The sequence below is a fragment of the Rhinolophus sinicus genome, chromosome 14 (genome assembly GCF_057876585.1).
Source record: "Rhinolophus sinicus isolate RSI-liver-muscle chromosome 14, RSI-T2T, whole genome shotgun sequence".
Lineage (NCBI taxonomy): Eukaryota > Metazoa > Chordata > Mammalia > Chiroptera > Rhinolophidae > Rhinolophus > Rhinolophus sinicus.
In genome coordinates, this window is record NC_142514.1 from 16,340,771 (window position 1) to 16,361,157 (window position 20,387).

The 20,387-nt window shown below is 42.7% G+C and overlaps 1 long non-coding RNA gene across 1 annotated transcript; it reads left to right on the plus strand.

The window, feature by feature from the left end:
- Positions 1 to 11,505: 11,505 nt before the first annotated feature.
- LOC148755465 (uncharacterized) lies at positions 11,506 to 19,830 on the plus strand. Its single transcript, XR_016018461.1, has 3 exons — positions 11,506 to 11,621; positions 13,331 to 13,439; positions 18,413 to 19,830. It is a non-coding gene; the product is annotated as an uncharacterized LOC148755465 (long non-coding RNA).
- The last annotated feature ends 557 nt before the right edge of the window (positions 19,831 to 20,387 follow it).

Consider the following 20,387-nt stretch of genomic DNA (forward strand, 5'->3'; position numbering starts at 1 on the left):
TGGGGGTGGGGGTGCGGGGTATCCTTAAGCCAATACAACTGGTGTCCTTGTAAGACAATGATGTGACGCGATGGACACACAGGAAGAATACCATGTGATGACAGAGGCAGAAATGGAAGTGATGGCAGCTGTTAGCCAAAGGAAACCAAACATCGATGGCCACTACCAGAAGCGAGGGACAGGGAAGGCAGATTCTATCCAGAGTCTCACAGGGTGCATGGCCCTGCTGACACCTTCAGTTTGGACTTTTAGCCTCCAGAACTGTGAGAGAATACATTTCTGTTATTTAAGCCACCAAGCTTGTGGGACTTGGTTATTGCAGCCCCAGGAGACTAATACATGCCATAATCCATTTATGCTCTGCTCCAGATTACCAGAGTCATATTTTGCTGCAAAAGCTTCTGAACTGGTTTTCCAGCTTCCAGGCTTGCTTCCTTTCCGTTCATTCTCCGTTTAACAGCCTGAATGAGCTTTCTAAAGCTCAAATTACTCCCCTGTTTACACATGTTTGAATGGCTTCCCAGTACTCTGAACATAAATTCTCAACTCCCTTACCTGATACACAAGGTCCTCTGTAGCTTTCCAGCATCAAATTGTACCATGCTTTCTAGCTACTCTCAATGCCTGCGATTCCCCAATGTTCCTTCCATCTTTGACCTCCAAGCTTTGATCCCCATTAGCTGTCCCTTTTCCCAAGAAGCCATCCTCGACTCTCTCAACACTGACAGTGCCCCTGCTCTATGCTCTCTCAAAGCCTGGTTCTTACCTCAACAGAAAATGGATCCCATTCATTACGATGCATGCCTGCTTGTCTATCTGCCTCCCTAGTCTGTAAGCTCCCCAGGGGAGGGACTGTGTCTTCTTCAGTGCGATAGCATCAGTGACCAGCAGTGACTGCTCCATTTCAGGAGCTCAGTCCATTGGATTGAAAGGAACAGAGGGCTGACTGCTTTTATTATCATTCCCCTTGGGTTTCAGATTTCAGACCTGGAAAGATTCTAACCACCAAACACAATTTATTAAGTTAACCTAGTTGAGTTTATCAGGGGATTCGTGTGTGGTTTTCTTTTTTCTTTTCCTTTCTTTTATTTTTTTAAAAATATTTAAAACTGTTTGAAGAATTTCCAAGCTGTTTTGTTTTTTGGGAAATAACTCAGGACATAGTGATTCTGGTTTTTGAATCTAGTCAATCTCCCTACATTTAATCCATAAGGAACCCAAGGCCCAGTGAGGTGAAATGACTCTACAGTGAGTTAGTAATGACACTAGGCTAATGCTCAAGTTTTCTGACTTCTATCCAGGATTCTTCCTGCTCTTTTACAATGGCTTAGCCAGTTGTGTGTTGGTGCAATGTTTCACAAGAGGCTCTCTAGGCGGGAACAAGTCTTGATTCATAGCATTTATTGGTTTCTATCGTATAAATATTTTTACCTTGGTGAATTTCAAGATGCCTACAAGAGGTCCAAGCCATGAAGAGTTGGTTCAAGCAGGCTCCAAATTCCATGCTCTCTACTTTCTTAAAGGTTTATAGTGATGGAGAGTCCAGCCATTCAGAAAGTGGCTGTTGCCAGAACATGTTAAATTCTGGCAATGAAATGATACAAAAGGCTATAAATAAAAACAAATGATCCCGAAGGAATGACCTGCTGAAAATATGACAAGATGGAAAACTCATGTGAATAGAAAGTGCTGTTCATTGTCATGTGTTAGAACCAAAAGCCAGTGATAACCTCTGCAAAGATGAGCTAATGAACCAGAAATACAATCCCCAAAGCAGGCCTACTTCCTCTATATAGCTTTTCTGATTTATCTCAGGCAGAAGTCATTCCTCCTTCCTTAGTAGTTCCCATATATTTGTACTCAGCTGCTGTTTAATTTTTAGAATTGCCTACAGGATGTATCCAAACTTCCTAGCTTGACAGAGAGGCCTTTTACCAAATGAGTTTCTAAAGAAGGTGTGGTGAGACAGCAGGAACATAGGCTTTGGGGCTTGATCAACTCTGAGTTCAACTCCTGCCCTACTACTTAATGCTGTGAGGTCTCAGGCTGGTGTCTTGACCTCTTGGCCTCAGTTTCTTCATTCTTAGATTCCTTCCTTGTGAGATTGACACAAGGATGAAACAACCTAAGACGGCCTAACGTGCCACCTGGCACATGTTGAAGATGCAAGAAATCCTGTTCTCTCCTTTTGATAGGTTGGCCCGTAAAGGGACATGCACAGTCAGGCAAGTTAGGAAAGTTTAAGAAAGTCTGTTTTAATTAGAGAAAGTCTGTCGGGCTGAGCAAAGACGGCTACAGCCCGGGCTGCACGTCTAAAAGACTTGCAGTCCCAAAGGAGGAGGTGAGGAGGGTTATATAGGGGTCGTGCTGACAGATAGCATTGTTTGAACAGAAAATGCTGACTGCCTGTAAGCCAGTAGCTGTTTTGGGGTGTTTTCTGTTATTGCAAGTTTGGCTCTGGCTGCAGGTGCAGGCCAACAGACATTTTGTTGTTTTCTTGCAGACACGGATCTATCTGAAAGTCAAAGTCTCTGAGATCTAACATTCAGAGACCTAACATTAAATCAAGGTCTCTAACATTCAGAGACCTAACACCTTTTACAGGTTAAAGTTTTCCTGTGTGTTCGAATTGGCTTTACATTTTTGAAGACCTGGTTTTCCTATGAGTGAATTAGTTCCTTTACTCCGTCTCGTAACACATATTTAGAGACAGGAAAAGGCCTCTGTGGACTGAATCTCTGATTCCATTGTCTTTAACATCTAGTGGGTTTGCAGAACTAGGACTCGGGTAAGTTCTTGGGCTCAGGGAGGCAAGGTAAGATCCCCTGAATGTTGTTCTTAACTGTGGACCAAAGTGCTAAAGGGTGGTCATGAGGGCTTGTTCATGATTAAGTCTCACCAAATGAAGCCTGTTAATTGTCAATGACACTTAGTGCCCCATCTGAAGGCTGGGTACTTAACCCCCAGCTTTAAACCCATTCCTTTAACTTTATATTAACCCTACAGGCGTAAAATCATCCCCATGTTGCTGATGAGAAAATAGACGTTCAGAGAAGTCCATGTTCTGTAATGTTCCTTGTGTACCTACTATGTGCCTTTCACTGTTCTAGGCATTGGAGATAGAGCATGGATAAAATAGACTAAAACCCCTGTCCTTATGGAGCTGACATTTGAGAAAAGAGTGAAGAAAGAAAATGGAGTCACTGTAGTCAAGCTGTCAAAACATCAGAGTGGGCTAAAACATGAGAAAAATAATTGTATTTTAGTTTAACTAGCCTGGCAACTTAAACTTTTGAACTTTTCAGGTGTATGTCAGAGCCTGGAGATATGTAAATCCTATAGATAACCCTTTAAAGAACTTAGAAAAGAATGTTCATGTGTCTAGACGACCAGATATCTGGAAGATCACCATCTTAGACCAAATCAGAAGTTAAGAATGCAGGACTAATTCTTCTCAAAAATGTGCTTTTCACTGTAAAAACTCTCACTTTTTCTCTTTTCTTCATAATATATTGGGTATTGCCTATCAGTGTTTCCTGGGTTGCAATTCACTCACTCAAGAACCTTGAATACAACTTTGTCATTTATTTCTAGCAAAGCCTGATTCACTAATGCTTGGTTGACACATGGACAAGGCAATTAACGAGATAAATAAGTAAAATATAGTGTATGTCAGGTGGCGCTAAATGCCATGGAGAAAAATAAAGCAGAGCATCAGGTTGGGGTCGGGGGGGAGGCTACAACTCGATTTAAGGTGATCAGGGAAGGTCTCATGGAGAAGGTGACCTCTGTGCAAATATGTGCAGAACGAGAGCTAGCGGGCCATGCGGATAACTAGAGACTTGCCTGAGGTTACCAGGAAATGATAGTGGACACTGGAATAGCTGTTTGTCAGGCTCTGAAGCGAGTGCTCTCATTTCATCAGGCCTCTTTTTCAGGAAGCAGTGCTGCTGTTCTCCAAGGTGTGTGTGTGTGTGTGTGTGTGTGTGTGTGTGTGATACGTCTCTGGGCTGATCCTGTTGTTGGGACCCAAGCTTCCCTACTGACAGCTTCCAGGGACAGAGGCTTCACATTGTTAATTTGCACGAAAACTTGGCAACTTTCTAGTTGCCCCGCCCTGAACCCTGTACCACATTCCAATGGCTTTATTTGTGTGCCTTGGAGCCCTGCCAGCGCTGGGCCTGGGACAGGTTGCCATGGCGATCTCTCACTCTTTCCAGATAGAAACCTCTGAAGGATGTCGCCCTTGGGCCTGAAATAGTTCAGGCTCTCAGCCAGCAGTAAGGTGAACTTTAGCATGGTCAACCCAGTCAGGAAACCTACTCATTCTCTTGGCTTTTGAACCTGCGCAAACGGAGCCCTGGGTGAGAGGCTGCTGGGGAGCCTGCTGCAGGGCCCCCAGATTTGGGGTTGGGGCTGGTTTTCCCTGGGATATGAGGAGAGCTCCTTCTTTCAGTTGTTACCATCCAGTTGCCATAGTCAGAGCCTGCCTCTAAGTGCCTGGCTGAAACAGAACAGTTTTTAAAAGCTCAACTTCACTGAGGTGTAATTTGCATACACTGAAATGCACCCATTTAAAGTATACAGTTCTGTGAGTTTTGACAATGTATACACTTGGGTAATGACCACTGCACTCAAGATATAAAACTTTTCCACCAACCCCCAAAGTTTCTTCCTGCTGCTTTGCAGTTATCCCCTTCCCCCACTATGTCCCCGGGCAACCGCTGATCTGTTGTCTGTCACCATAGATTCCTTTCGCCTTCTCTGGAAGTTCATAGAAATGGAATCATCTAGTACGTACACTTTTGTGGTGGGCTTCTTTTGCTCAGCATAATGTTTCTGAGAGTCACCTGTGTGGTTGCTTTTATCAGTAGTTCATTCCTTTTCATAGCTGGTTCCATTGTATGGAATGACTACAGTTTGTCCGTTGTCTTGTTGATAGACCATCTGGTTGTTTTCAGTTTTTGACTATTACAAATAAAGTTGCTAGGTACCTTTGTGTATACATCTTTTGTGAACATATACTTTTGTTTCTCTTGGGTAATACCAGGAGTGGAATGGTTGGATCTCACGGTAAATGCATGCTTATCTTTATAAGAAACAACCCCCAGTCTGTTTTGAGGCAGCACTAGGTACAATTGGTTTTGGCTCACAGGGACTGAAACTACCCCTCTGCACCCCACTCCCTACCACCCACCTGCCTCGTGAGTAGGATGCAGAGGGGATTTCAAGAAGGGAGAACAGGGAGTAACTTGCCTGCTTATTGAGGGAAGGCCATACACACCTACTGGTAGGTAGCTGAGAACAGGTGAGGCAAGAGTCAGGTAGGGAAGTGGACCCGAGGAGTAATGTTTGAGGACAATGGGGTGACTGGATGAAGTAGGATTGTGGGGACTTTGGAAAAGTGGGGGAGTGGAGGGTGAGGGGAGGTCATGGTCACAGATGAAAAAAAATCTCAGTACAGTTTGCTTTTAAGTGATCAACTGTTCTCTTTGTGGCAGCTTGCTTTTCTGTCCCATTTTCCACTTCTGTCCAGGAGAAAGGGAGCTAGAAAGAGGAACACATATTTGCTACTCTGTACTGGGCGCTTGACACACTTATCTCTTTTGTCCTTAAAATGACCTGGTGAGGTTGATTTTTCCTCCAGTTTTGGAGACTAAGAGTATTTTAACAATAAGTTATAGACAATCATTTAAGGAGGGTGCTAGATGCAGTCCCTGCTATTCATAAGAAAGGGATAGCTGGACCTGGGGGGAAGGCTCGAGGGTGTCCAGCAGCTGAGAGGGTGAACACCTGTGGCTGCTGCTAAAGGGAGAGGAATTTGAAGAAAGAGCTAAAGGGCAGCAGAACACGCCAATGACTGTAGGAGTTCAGCACATACCTCACCCCAAACTATGCCGCGTTGGTCTATTGATTATTTTGAGCTGTAGGCACTTGAAAAAGAGCAAATGCATGCAGAGAGGCTTTCTCTAAACTCCTCTTATCTGCCTAAAGATCAATCCTCCAAAAGGAACTCAATTTTTCTAAGTCCCCTCCTTGAGAATCGCATCACCCAGGGAAGATTGACTCTTATCACAAGAGGGGAGACTAGAAGTCGACAGGGCGGGTTCCAAGCCAGGCTGGCCCCAAATATCCCACAATGACAAACTAACTTTAATTGCTTTGAATTAAAATTACTTGAAAAGCAGAAGTGCCAGACCGGCACCTTGACCTTCCCTTGTCTTCTTGAATGCAGGAACTAAATCTCCCATAGAAGTATCCTCCCCAGCGCTGATTTACTCCTCCGTTCATAGGTGGAGCACCCCCTAACTATTATGGTATTAGTTTTGTAACTTTTTACTGTGTGCCGAATACGCCACCTGTGCAGAGAGAGAAGGCGAAGAATGGTCTAGTGTTTCACAACTTGAAGTGGCCTCCAAGATAATTTAGCCCAAATCTCTCACTTTATAGATGAAGATTTGAAACCCAGAGAGGGGAAGTGCCAGCCCTCGTCCCCTACTCTCTCCCATTTTATTAAGCCTCCTCTGCGAACTTTTTCCATCTGTCCTAGTGTGCTCATTTCCCACCTTTCCTCACAACTCCTCTCTCCAATCACTACTCAGTCTGTTGTATGACCTTCCAGACATTTCCTCTGCATCCAAGAATACAAGGAATCTGTAGGTATAGCCATTTGTAAAAACTAAGACTCATGCTATAGAAATGATTGTTATTTATTTCTTTTTCCCAATAAATATTTTGCCCAAATCACTATTATCAGATCTATTTCTGTGCAGCAAACCATTCTCAAGCTTAGTGGCTTATGACAACAGTCATTCGATTTGCTCTGGCTTCTGTGCATCAGCTGTTTGGCCTGGGCTGGGTTGGGCAGGGTTGGGGGGTTCTTCTGCTGGTCTTGCCTGGGATCATTCTATAACTGCAGTCACCTGGCAGGTTGGTTGGGGCCTCAGCTAGGATGAGTCACTGTTCCTTGTGGTCTTATCTTCCAACAGGCTAGCCTGGGCTTCTTCACATGGCAGGTGTAGGTTTTGAGGCCTGCTGCTTCCCCAGGCTCTGCTCAGGAGTGAGGCTCAGGGCCCTTCAGCGGCGGGTCCTTGAGCGTATACAATTCTGCGGGCCCTCTCTAAAAAAAAAAAGAAAGAAAAATCGCTAACATAAAAGCAGGTATAGAGCTTGGGAAGAGGCATATGCAAGTGAGGGGCCCAAAGCTTATACTTCACGAACTTCCTGGTACATCTTCTGGTCGCTGTCCTTGGGTTCCATTGTCATTTCCATTCTCAAGAATGAGTCAGGGATTGGGGATGGCAGTGAGCAGGGCCGCTTCTCAGTGACAGACCAACACCTAAGCTTCCCCGCTCTCCTCTCAATCCTGGGACTGGAAACACTGCTCTTACTTTACTGCACATTCTTCTGAATTTATTGAGACATAAATTCTATGTTTTGAATCTTTCATGACTTAGACTGTAAAATTCAACACCCTCCTACCCTTCTCTCCTCTCCCACCTCCCCTTTTCAAATATGCTCTTGGCCATAAATTTCAAAGGTCTGTTTTGAAACTCAGAAGCTAAGAATGGATTCTTTGTTCTGCTGTATCTTCCATCGCTTGGGGGAGGGTGAGCTTCACATGCCCTAGATGCTTGAGGGGATGGATTCGGGAGCAAACTCCACATTGGTAACATTATAAAATAGTACCCCGCCACAGGCTTAGAGCTGTTTATTTATATAGGCCGAGGAACCAATGCAGGAGTAACGAACTTTCTCTCACTTGGGGAAAGAATTTACTTGAACTTATTTGGTGTGGGGGGTGGGGTGGGGGTGGGGAGGGTGGCTCCTCATTGACTCAACTGTAAGTGGATTGTGCTCCAAGGAGAGGCAGCCGTGGGGAAGACGCTTCCATTCCTGGCCACTCTAAGCTCAGATATGGGGCTTCGGGTGGGATGTGAGCAGTGGCTCTTGCACAGGAATTGGAACACCATGATGGTGATGCACGGTTACACTGGGGAAAGAGAGTGCTCTGGGCATAAAAGCTGAGAGAGTTGTAGCATCCAGAGCCCAAGCAATGGAGAAAGCTGAGTCCTTGTCATGTCAGCAGCAGATATATAAGTGGCAATTGGTGATGGTGCTGTTGGCAGCTTGTGGGCAAGAACAGAGGTGGCGGCAGGCAGGCAAGTAGCGGTAGCATTGTCAGAAGCCCAAGGGTGGGGACCTGAGTGATGGGTAGCAAGAACTGCAAGAAGTCCGTAACAACTCTACCCAAACTCCTGCAACAAGAGACCTGACCAATCCTAGCATGGCTTCTAGCAGCCTAAGGCAGAATCCCTGGGACCACCTAGCATCCTTTTGAGATTCTGTCTGGAAAAGCTCAGGGCTGTCAAAAGAATTTGCTGTTTATTCTAGCCAACACCTGCTGATAAGCTTCTGCCCTCCTTTCCCTAGAGCATTTACTTTAAGGGGCTTATAATTCCTTCCTCTGTCCCTTTGAGATGATCTGCATTTCCTACAACTCAGGAGTGTCTTTACCAAGGACCTGAGAGCCATGCCTTTAAAACATAACCATCAAGAAGGATAGGACTGCAATCTCCCAGTCTCCTTCCCTTCCTAACTCTCTCATCCTCCCTTGAAAACGCCGTGCGCAAATTGGAACGGAGTTCAACAATTGCCAAACTATCGGTAGTGACTGAGTAAAATCTGTTCTTACTGTTTTAACTCGTGTACAACTTTGTTTACCTTTGAAAGTTGCTAAGGAGTTGGCAATGGCTGTGGGAACTCAAAGCTGCAGCCTGGAGGAGGGGCGATTGGAGTGAGCTGGTTTCCAAGTTATTGTGAAAATGACAGCACTGAAGGGGTGACCCAATGTGACTGGTTCCTCATGGCAAGAGGGGTTTAGGCAGCGTTTGAGGGTACATTAGGGGACTGTGGTCCAAGACAGACAGCAAGATGCGCAGTCTGGAGTGAATTGACGTGGGTAGAGAACATGGGAGACGCCCCCTGGCAATCCCTGGAGAGATACAGAAGCTGCCAGGAACCCCAGAGTGGAGGTATCTGGCATCCTGCCCTTTCACATGGTAGCTGTTGAAACCACAATCTTTCTGTCTTTTGATGGGACCTCATTTGTGCACACAAACCACAGAAGCAAACCTGCTGTGTCATTGTGGCAATTCTTGGAGATTTCTGTATTCACACAAATCTATTTGTTGGGGACCATTTCTGGAGGTCATGGTCACTGACCTCTTGACTAAACTGATTTTGTTTTTGTTTTTGTTCCAGGAGGAAGAAAAAGTTTCTTTTGAAGGAAAAAAAATGCTGGAAAGAAAATTCTAGTAAATAGAAAATGATTTGGAAGACTCCTCCTGCCCCTGATATGCATACAGGGGCTTTTAGGGTGAGGTCAGACTTTTGGGAAATTCAGGAAGCCCCACTGGGGCGGGGAAGAGAACTGGGAATAGGGCACAAAGCCAGGAACCCAGGGCAGGAAGTTCCCTGCCTGCCCCTTGGGGACAAAGAGTGAGAATTTCAAACCTGGATTTCGAGTGATAATTCAATTTTTATATGTGGACTTAATGTTTGCTATATCATTTGCAGTCAGTTATGTTTCCTTGTATATTTTTGTGTTAAGATAAATCCTTATGGGCAGAGGACCTGAAGAGACATTTCTCCAAAGAGGACATACAAATAGCAAATAGACATATGCAAAAATGCTCACCATTACTAATCATCAGAGAAATGCAAATAAAAACCACAATGAGATATCACCTGACCCCAGTTAGAATGGCTATCATCAACAAGACAAATAGTAACAAGTGTTGGAGAGGCTGTGGAGAAAAAGGAACCCTCATACACTGTTGGTGGGAATGCAGACTGGTGTAGCTGTTATGGAAGGCAGTGTGGAGGTTCCTCAAAAAATTAATAGAATTACCATATGACCCAGCAATCCCTCTGCTGGGTATCTACCCAAAAAATCTGAAAACATTTATACATAAAGACAAGTGTGCTCCAATGTTCATTGCAGCTTTATTTACGGTGGCCAAGACATGGAAACAACCAAAATGTCCTTCGATAGATGAATGGATAAAGAAGTGGTAGTATATATACACAATGGAATACTATTCGGTGGTAAGAAAAGATGAACTAGGACCATTTGTGACAACACGGATGGATCTTGAGAATATAATGCTAAGCGAAATAAGTCAGACAGAAAAAGCAGAGAACCATATGATTTCACTGATATATGGTATATAGATAAAAAACAACAAAAGAATAAGACAAACAAATGAGAAACAAAAACTCATAGACACAGACAATAGTTTAGTGGTTACCAGAGGGTTAGGGGGGAGGTGGGTGGTAGATGAGAGTAAAGGGGATCAAATATATGGTGATGGAAGGAGAACTAACTCTGGGTGGTGAACACACAATGTGATTTATAGATGATATAAAACAGAATTGTACACCTAAAATCTATGTAACTTTACTAACAATTGTCACTCCAATAAACTTTAATTAAAAAAAAAAAGATAAATCCTTGCTCCAGATATTTTTTCCCCAGATAAGTGGAGTGGGGCACATGCTAAGTGAAGGGGGGGGTGCCCCCAGCTATTTAGCTGACACAAGGCTTCAGCTAGATGAGCTTAGCTACCCTCCAACCTATCTTCAAAAGTAAACTTTTTTTTTTTTAGATTTAAAAATACATTTAGAGTTGAGTGAAAGAAGCAAGATACAAGAGTAACACTGTATAATTCCATTAATATGAAGTTCAAGAACAGGTAGAAACTAACACATGGTTGTAAAAATCAGAATAGTGGTCACCTCTAAGTGGCTTGACTGGCAAAGGTTCATGAAGAAAAATTCTGGGTTGATAAAAATATCCTACGTCTTGTTTCAGGGATTGGTATTGTCTTATACGCATTTGTCAAAACTCATCAAACTGTACACATGAGACCCATGCATTTTTCTGCATGAAAATTATACTTCAACCATAATTTAAAACAAAAATTTTAAAAGACACTGTGAGCTCCCAAATTTTAGATGATGAACTAGCTTGGGGTGCCAGCTCACCTCCTTAAAATCAACCCTGGAGAAACTATGGAAGCCAGAGAGAAACACAGATTCCAGAGCGAAAGGAAAATTACCATGAGGCCACCTTTCTCCTCTCTGTCCCACCACCCCACCTCTAGATCGAGGCTGCCTTAAAGCAGAGTATGGGAGGTAGGTAGCTGCAGCCTGCGGTGGAAACCTGTGGTGAAGGTGGGGGTGAGTCCACAGTTACCTGGCATTACCTGGGGTGCGGGTGCTCCCAGCACTGGGGCTCATCCACGTCCCTCTCCTTAAATTCATAAGGGCTGACTTAAATTGGGGCTTCAACTATAACTCGTAACACTACTTACCCGGACATTAACTGGTGGAGATCTGATTTGATTCTGATCATTTGGCCACAGACTGAAATTTTTTCCATTTCATCAGTTTTACTTTCCGTCCCCCCATCCCCCGCTTATTTTTGATTCGCTAGGCATAGCTCTTTCCCTATTTCACACTCTTTGTTTTTTGTCCTTTAACATTGTTCCCACGGTGACAACTTCTTCCATATGCACATGCAAAGCTACATTCCTCATTTTCTCTCTGCTTTCAAAGTAAGTATTATTTCTGTATTTGTTTCTTTTGTAATCGTTTGGCGCTTAATGTTACTTTCAAGATTCTCACTGGCTTTATGCTTATTGGCTACTATGGGGTTGATAATATATGAAAAATTACTTGGGCACAAGAACGGCACACAGTAGAGTGGTGGACGGAACGATGAGTCGAAAACAACCTTTCACCCTAGACAATGCCATCTGTTGGTGGAGGGAGTTGGCATTCTTTTTTTTTCTGTTTTCTTTTTTTGGAGTTTTTATTATTGTGAATCTGTAGACTGAAATTTAAGTGGAAAAGCTTCTCTATACATACTATTCTGTGGCTTTAAAAATAATTCATTATGTATAACAGACACCTTTCCTTGTCAATGGACATAGATCTACTTCATTCTTTTTATAGCTGCATAGTGATCTATGGTATAGATATACCATAACTTATTCAATCATTCTCCTATTGATGGACACATAGGTTGTTCCTAAATTCTTGTTTTTTTTTTTTACTACTATAAAATGCATATCTTTAAGTTTAAACGTACGTTTCTTTGATTTTCTATGAAGCTGAGCGTCTTTTTACATGTTTCTTGGTTATGCCGATAAGTAAACTTTTACTTCATGAGTTTTAAGTGCTACAATAGTACAAGATATGGCTATATCACAACTTATCCAGGTAAACACTAACGTTGGACACTGTGTTGTTTCTTTAGTGGCAAAGTCAAATGCTTTTTATATCTCCTGAACTGTCTTAAGGTGAGAAAACTTGTCTAGTTGACCAGCCATCTGAAAAATGCCTTGCAGTTAGTGAATTGGCTTTTGTTACCAACTTGGTTAGGTGGTTTCAAGTACTTACATTTTATTATGGAATTATAAAGCATAATTTTTGAAATCTTTGCCCAAACACTGAGTGCCAGCCAAACTTCCACACTCTCCTCTATTATTCTAAAGAATAATTCTCAAGTTATAGTTGGAGAAGCATTATATCATAACCATTTTATTTCCTTTTTACGTTTTATGTATATATTTGGATAACTGCTTTTCAAATTAGGACCTGTTTTATTTGTCCATAGGAAGATTCAGGACTTCACAATTTGTCATAAAAGGGGAAACTGGGCATAAAACTAATAGGCCAAACTTTTTAATACTTTGAGGATTTTTCTTCTTAGCATCACTCAAGGATACGTGTCCAGTTTGTAGTGTTGACTAGTATAAACTTGAAAGATTTTTACAGCAGCTTGAATTTGTTTATAATTGGTTCGTTCTGATGTGTTTATCTTGATTTATGAAGCTGCATTATAGCTGATAAATTTAAGCACATCCTCCTCTTTGAGCAGTCAGCAAATATAGACAATGTGATTTCACACCATGCATTCTCAGGAAGGACGCTTGCCTCCCTCCTGACCCCCCTTCTTTCTTCTTCTTCTTTTTTCTTTCTTTTTTTTTATTGGGTAATATTGGGGAACAGTGTGTTTTTCCAGGACCCATCAGCTCCAAGTCAAGTCATTGTTTTCAATCTAGTTGTGGAGGGCGCAGCTCACTGGCCCATGTGGGGATCAAACCAGCGACCTTGGTGTTATGAGCACTGCGCTCTAACCAACTGAGCCAACTGAGCCCCCTCCCTGCCTCCCGTTCTGTCTTTTTTCTATGGAGGGATAGACATGTATTGCAAAGTTCATAGCCTGTACTAATCCTACGTGCCTGATGGATTTTTCCAGATGAACACATCCAAGTGACCACCACCCAGATGAAAATGGAGAATATTTTTCAGCAACCCAGTGAGCGTCCTCGTGCCCCTTCCCAGTCCATACCACCCCCTTGCTGGAGGTAACCATAATTCTGACCTCTATTATCATCAGCTTTTCCTGTTCTCATACGTATAGTATGTACTCTTGGGTGTGGCTCCTTTCACTCAAAAGTCTATGTTTTTGAGATTTGTCCACGTTATGAAACTGTTTTATTGTTGCTGCTGTGTGACTATCAGTTTATCCATTCATCTGTGGATGAATTTGAGTTGTTTCTAGTCATTGGCTATGACAAATAAAGCTGTTAGGAACATTCTTGGACTTGTCTTTTGGTACAGTCCTTTCTCTTGGGTATACACTTAGGACTGGAATTGCTGAATGAGAAGGTGGCCATATATGTAGCTTTAGAAAAATCTGCTAAACACGTTTTCAGAGGGGTTGTACCATTTTATGCTCCTGTCAGCAAGAGGTGAGCATTTCAGCTGCTACAGGTCCCTGTGAACTGGTCATGGTCAGGGCTTTTAATCTAGCCATTCCCATGGTGTATTGTGGTTATTTTTTGTGGCTTTTAATTTGTATTTCAAGACTATTTGGCTCTGTGGGTCACTGTACGCAACGTTCACTTTTTATCTAAAAGCCCTTATATGATGAGTAGTGGAATATGCCAATTGTCTAACACGGTTTCTGAGATTACTGGATAGCTTTTATGAATTTGCTGTCCCCAGCCTGGGCTTCAGTGTTCTCATGGCCTTACGAATGCCAGTTTTCCTTTGTGTTTATACCCGGTAGGTCTCTGTTTCGGAGAAGCTTTCTCTAGAATGTTCTTGGCATATGGAGTTATGACAGGTGACTCCACCTGTGGTAAGTCCCTCAGATTGAGGTATCTTTCCAGTTTTAGGAAAGGGCTTTGTAAGACTGAATCCCTAAGAGTCAGCACCAAGCCTGTTTGCTCAGGACATTGAAGCAGGTCTGTCTCTTCACTGTAAATCTGGGTAAGAAAAGCCTGAAGGAGTGAATTTTGCTGGCCCTGGACAGACACTGGCAGAGCAATAGCTGCTTAGGGGGCACCTTGGCTGGGGCCATTGCTAGTTTCGTGGTAAATCTCATGACTAAGTTACAGCTTACATGTCACCTTCTCAATGAGGCCAACCCGATCACCCTAGTTAAAGTGTAACACCCCCCCCATCCTTTTTACCTTGCTCTATTTTTTCCCCATAGCTTTTATCACCTCCTAATATAATTTATCTATTTATTATTGTGCCAGTTACAAGTTATTGTCTCTTAGCCGCAGCCCAACTTCCTATATTCTTTGCTGTGCTGAGCTGGCACTCTGCAAACTACATTTCTGCTTTGCCAGTTGGTTCCTATTAGACTCTGCAGATGGATGACATGAGAGTGAGGCTGCAGGGATGAAGGAGGAAGAAGGGACTTGCTCCTTCCTGTTTCCTTCCTGATTCCATGAGTATCTCCCCAGCAACAGATTTTCATCCCAGCAGTGGCAGGTCCTTTCTGTAGCAGCTGCTGAATCCACTTTGTTGCAGGATCCAGTTGCAGAAGTAGCTGCACTGTACCCCCTCAGAGACACCAGCACCAGCCAAGCAGTGCCTCCTCCTTAGAGTTGTGAGTGTAGCTTCTGCAGGACCCGCCTCTAAGCTTCTCAGTTTTACCGTCCCAACAGCTTGCATTCCCCTGCCCTGAGGGGGTAGCTGCTTTCTGCACACGCTACCTCTGTGATATCTTAGCATTCTCTATTTACTCTTTTAGTTACCTAGTCAACAACTTTACACCTAGTTAACAATGCTTTACATTATTCAATTCTCTGTGTTTGCATCTCTGATGTAGTTTTGAAACAAGACCTGGTTGGCACCCCCATAGTAGAGGCGTCTCTAAGTCCCTGGTCTCACCTTTCCTTGACCTACCTATGGCTTAACAATAGATCAACCCCTGTGGCTTGAGCTGGGAATGTCTGTCCTCTGTCCACCCAGTACCCGTTTTAGAAAATTACCCTGAAACTTATGATTAATACCTTTAGACTTATTGATCACAATCCCTACGGTCTAGCATTCTTTTCAGGCTGCTTCCATCATTGTTCGAGGGTTGCTGTCTCCACCATAGAATCACGTGGCCAGAGGGAAGGCTCCATGCAGACCCCCAGAACCATCCATCTTGTAGCCTCTGGAGGAATGTCCAGATCTTCCCTTAAAAACCCCAAGCTGGTCTGAGAATGGGAAGGCAGTTTTTGGAGGTGTTAACCCGCTGCCTTCTCAGACCACTAATGTTCTGATAATAAACGCTTATTCTATGACCCAACTCCTGGGTCGATCTATTGGCTGAGCAGTGCAGGCCGCACAGAACCCAGACTCGTTTGGACTCTGGTTTCAGTTTCTGTCTCCTGAAACAATTCTGTATATTGTTTATTGTCTGCTGCCCCCTCCCCCCCTTAATGTTGGCTTCATAAGGGCAGGAGTTTTGCCTTTTGTTTACTGAGCTTATTCCAAGCAATTAATACAGTGTCTGGCACTTTGTAAGTGCTCAATAAATATTGTTGGGCTGAGTGATGGGTGGGTGGATGCATGGATGGTTGCTGGTTTATGATTTCATTTGAATGATTTGTTTGAGTTTTCCATTTAGGTTTTTGTTGGCTTTGAGCCAAGATTAACCGTAAAATGAGGTTTTAATAAATTAGAGTGGCTTTTTTTGTTTTGTTTAGTTTTTTAGAGATAGAGGCAGTCCCCAGAACTTAGGTGTGTTGACTTAAGGTTCATCTAGTGAAGTTTGGGGAGCTCCCTGGATTGGGAGATAGAAAAGCAGGCAGGACAAGCCTGCTAATGACGGCGACAGCGGACTGTCACTCTGGTCGGTGGTCAGCTCAGGAAATCAATGTATTTAACAACACATGTTTGGGGCAAATTCAGTCTGGGCCATCCAGTAGCCGCACACTCTTTTTTGGAAACTTGTGTTTTACACTCAGGGCAAGATTGTAAGGGTGAAATTTAGTAGATCAACAATATAGTTAAACTTAGCTAGTTCGCAGTTTGATCCATCTTGATAGTCAGTTTTTTCCTCTTTGTTTCTCTTCCCACTGATTAACGGGAGAACTCTGTTCCCTTTTTCAAGGCTATCCATACCGTGTTAACGAACAAACATCCTAACCTGAAAAGAGCAGCTTCTTTAATCCTGAGGCACCTGTAGGGACCCAAGATCACAAATTCCTAGCAGTTTTTCACAGATGGCAAACACAATAAGATTAAACATAACATCGAGGCAGACCTGAGACCTCGGAAGACCCCAGAACTTCTCAGCTATTAGCCGTGAGACCTGCTTTCCTTGGTTCTTTCTCATTTACCTGCCTATAAAACCTATTAATCAGTTTGGCTCAGGGAAGGTGGTTTTTTTCAGACATGAGTCTGCCATCTTCCCCAGCTGCTGCATCGAGAATAAAGGACACTTTTCTCCTCACCAACCCTTGTCATTCTAGTTGTTTGGACTGTTCAGGCAGCAAGCGGCACCTAACTGAGTTCGGTAACAAGATCACTGGAGCTTCTGAGATCTGGAGACGGGAATAGAGACCAATCTCTCCAGCAAAAAGTGACAAGATCACATGAGGTCACCGTGACAATTAGTCCAAACAACAGAATTAATGCAATGGTTTTCCATCCGATCAGAGGACAAGTGAGTCATTAGGATCCAAAGGTGTCTCGGAGAGGCAGTCAGAAAGTCAGTGTATTAAAATAATTTTTTCGCTAGTCTGTCAGCTCATTAAACACCAGGCAGATAGAGTCAAATGTTTTGGTTGGACCCCTGAGAATTCTTTTTAAGATTTTACTGTTTATTTCTACAGAGTTCTAAATACTGTCATAGGCCTCAGCGAACATATATTACTTCTCAGCAGCACCTGTCACAGAGTTGCTTCTTTAAGTTTGGGTGTCCTAGGAAGAAAAGGGATGACTGAGTAAATTTTGGTCCCTTTTTTTCTTTTTGGGTGGAGTTTTAACTGATAGTGATGATGTTACATAGAGAGATGTTTGTTGTGCTCTGTTTTATTAGTGATGTTATGATGTCTACTAACTCTTTAAGAAAAGAGTCTGGTCCACTGGGTCTTTGTGTAGAGTAGGTATCGTTCGCTTGAGTGACCTGTGTACCCACACCATAAGGGTCTGAAGCTTCACAGAAGTTCCTGGGCTCCGGAGAACAAAGTAAGGTAAATCAGGATTATTTTTTATGTGTCTTCTTCCAAAAAGATGGTATGAGCTCAGATTCATTTACCTGTTGGAGTTTCTGCCATGCTTATTAGCCAAAGGGGAGTGATTTAGGCCACTTAATATTTGTGATGACACATATTTTAGCTAAACTGTCTTTCAGAAAAAAAAAATCTGAAAAATTGCTCTGAATTCTGGGTATCACAGAGACCATACAAACTATGTTGACTCAGGAAGAATTTTGAGATTTTGAAAAACAATCTCTCAAGTGAAATGAGCACCTCTGTTGCTTGAAATGGAGAAGGTTGGTTTCCAGGAAGGATTAATATAAAGGAGTTTCTTAGCAACAGTGGCAGAAGCAGCATTTGTGCACCGGAAGGCTTTAATTCTTCCAGGAAAAAAAAAAAGCACCTTATTTAATTATGAAAGAGGATTGATAGGAATCATTCTTAGGAAACGGAATAAACATCATTTGGAGGTACAGGAAGGGACCAAGAGGTATATGCCTCTCCTCATCTTTATGGGCTTTCCCTCATTATGGGTTTGGCAGATAAGGTGAAAAGAAGTCTAGTCCAGTCTGATATAAAAACTGCAGACTGTCCTCCAACTGAGTTTCTCATTTCCCGGGCATGGAAGCCTGTAGAGTGGGGACGATGTCGTGGTCGGCATGTCTGTTTCTCCTTCTACTTCCTCCCCACTCACCAGCTGCTGTTTGGGGTCCCTCCAGGGTTGGAGCAGCGGGAAGAAAGGTCTTCCTTCGTGGCTTCAGTAGCAATCTGGCATTGGTGTTTGTGGGTGCGGTGGAAGTCCAAGAATGACTATTTTATGAGGTGATTTTGTGGATTTTTTTTTTTAGGTCCTGTCACTGGGGACTTCCGCCTACAGTTTCATGGAATGGAGGATGCCACCCCATCATAGCTTCTGTCTGTGTTTGACGATCTGCTATCCAGCCTCTTTCTATTGATGTCACCTGGCTTCTGGCAGGAAACTGTCTTGGGCAGATTTCTTTTGGGGCATCTTGTACCTGGCAGATCCCAAGAAGAGCGTGCACTTTCACCCTCCTGCGGGTTAAACTTCTCTTCCTGAGATAGATATTTTACCAGTTTTTTAAAGAGTACAGTTCAGTGGCATTGAACATTGACAATGTTGCATAACCATCCCCACTGTCTATTTCCAGAATTTTTCATCCTTTCAACAGAAACTCTATACAGATTAAACAGCAACTCCCCATGCCCGCCTCCCACCAGCCCGTGGTAACCTCTATTCTACTTTTTTATCTCTATGAATTTGCCTATTGTAGGTTTCTCTTATAAGTGGAGTCATACATTATTTGTCATTTTGTGTCTGGCTTTCAAGTTTCATCTATGTTATAACATGTGTCAGAATTTCACTCCTTTTAAGGATAAATAATATTCCATGGTATGCATGTGCTACGTTTTGCTTATCCATTCATCTGTTGATGGGCATTGAGTTGTTTCTACCTTTAGGTATTGCGAGTAATGCTACTAAGAAGTGTACAAGTTTGTTTGAGTCCTTGTTTTCTACTGTTTTGGGCATATACCTACGAGTAGAATAGATAATATTATTGTGTATTTGTTCATTTGTTTATTATCTCCCTTTCACTAGAATACAGACCCCAGTGCTTAGAACAGTGCCTGACTCACAGTAGGAGCTCAATACATATTTTTGAAATGAATGAATTTCTCAGGTAAACTGAATAAAGCATTGTAATAGGAAGCCCCGCCACAGAGCTGTTAAGAGGGTTACATGCCATCCTCCGTGACCCACCACGGGACCCGAGCACCTGGTCACAGCTCAGTTTATGTGAGTTCTAAAGGAACACCTCATCCGACCCAAGTTCCTTAAGTTTTCTTCTTCTATTTAACTCTATGTTGCCAGCAAAGGTTTTTTTAAATGTATTATTTTTTCAGTTTTAAAATAATTTTTAATTTTTCAATTACAGTTGACATCCTATACTAAATTAGCTTCAGATGTACAACACAGTGACTAGACATTTATATGACCTACGGAGTGATCACCCCAATAAGTCCAGCACCCATCCAACACCACAAGTAGCCATCGCAACACTGACTATACTCCCTTCGCTGCACTCCACATTCCCGTGACTGTTTTCATAACTGGCAATATGCACATCTTAATACTTTCCTCTTTTTCATCCATTCTCCCAACCCCCCTTCCCATCTTGCAACCATCAGTTTGTTCTCTGTATCTGTGAGTTTGTTTCTGGTTTACTTGTTTAGTTTGTTCTTTAGATTCCACATATAAGTGAGATCATATGGTATTTGCCTTTCTCTGTCTGACTTATTTCACTTAGCATAATATCTTCTAGGTCCATCCATGTTGTCGTAAATGGCAAGATTTCACTCTTTTTATGGCCGAGTAATATTCCACTGTATATATGTGCCACATCTTCTTTATCCATTTGTCTGTTGATGGACACTTAGGTTGCTTCCATATCTTGGCTATTATAGATAATGCTGCAATGAATATAGGGATACATATATCTTTTTAAATGAGTATTTTGGGTTTCTTTGGAGAAATACCCATAAGTGGATTTGCTGGGTCCGTCTTTGCCTCATCTTATAGCCTTTGTTTTAAAGTCTATTTTAAGTATACAAGTATTGCTACCCCAGCTCTTTGTTGTTGTTGTTTCCATTCATCAAAGATTGTTTTGGCATTCTCCAATTTAACCAATGCTACGAGGGCACCAAATATCAAGATGATCAAGACCTGGCACTTTCCTCAGGCAGTGACATAATGAGCAAATTAAATTTAGAACATAGTCTTAAAGGCAGAAATTAGAGGAACTG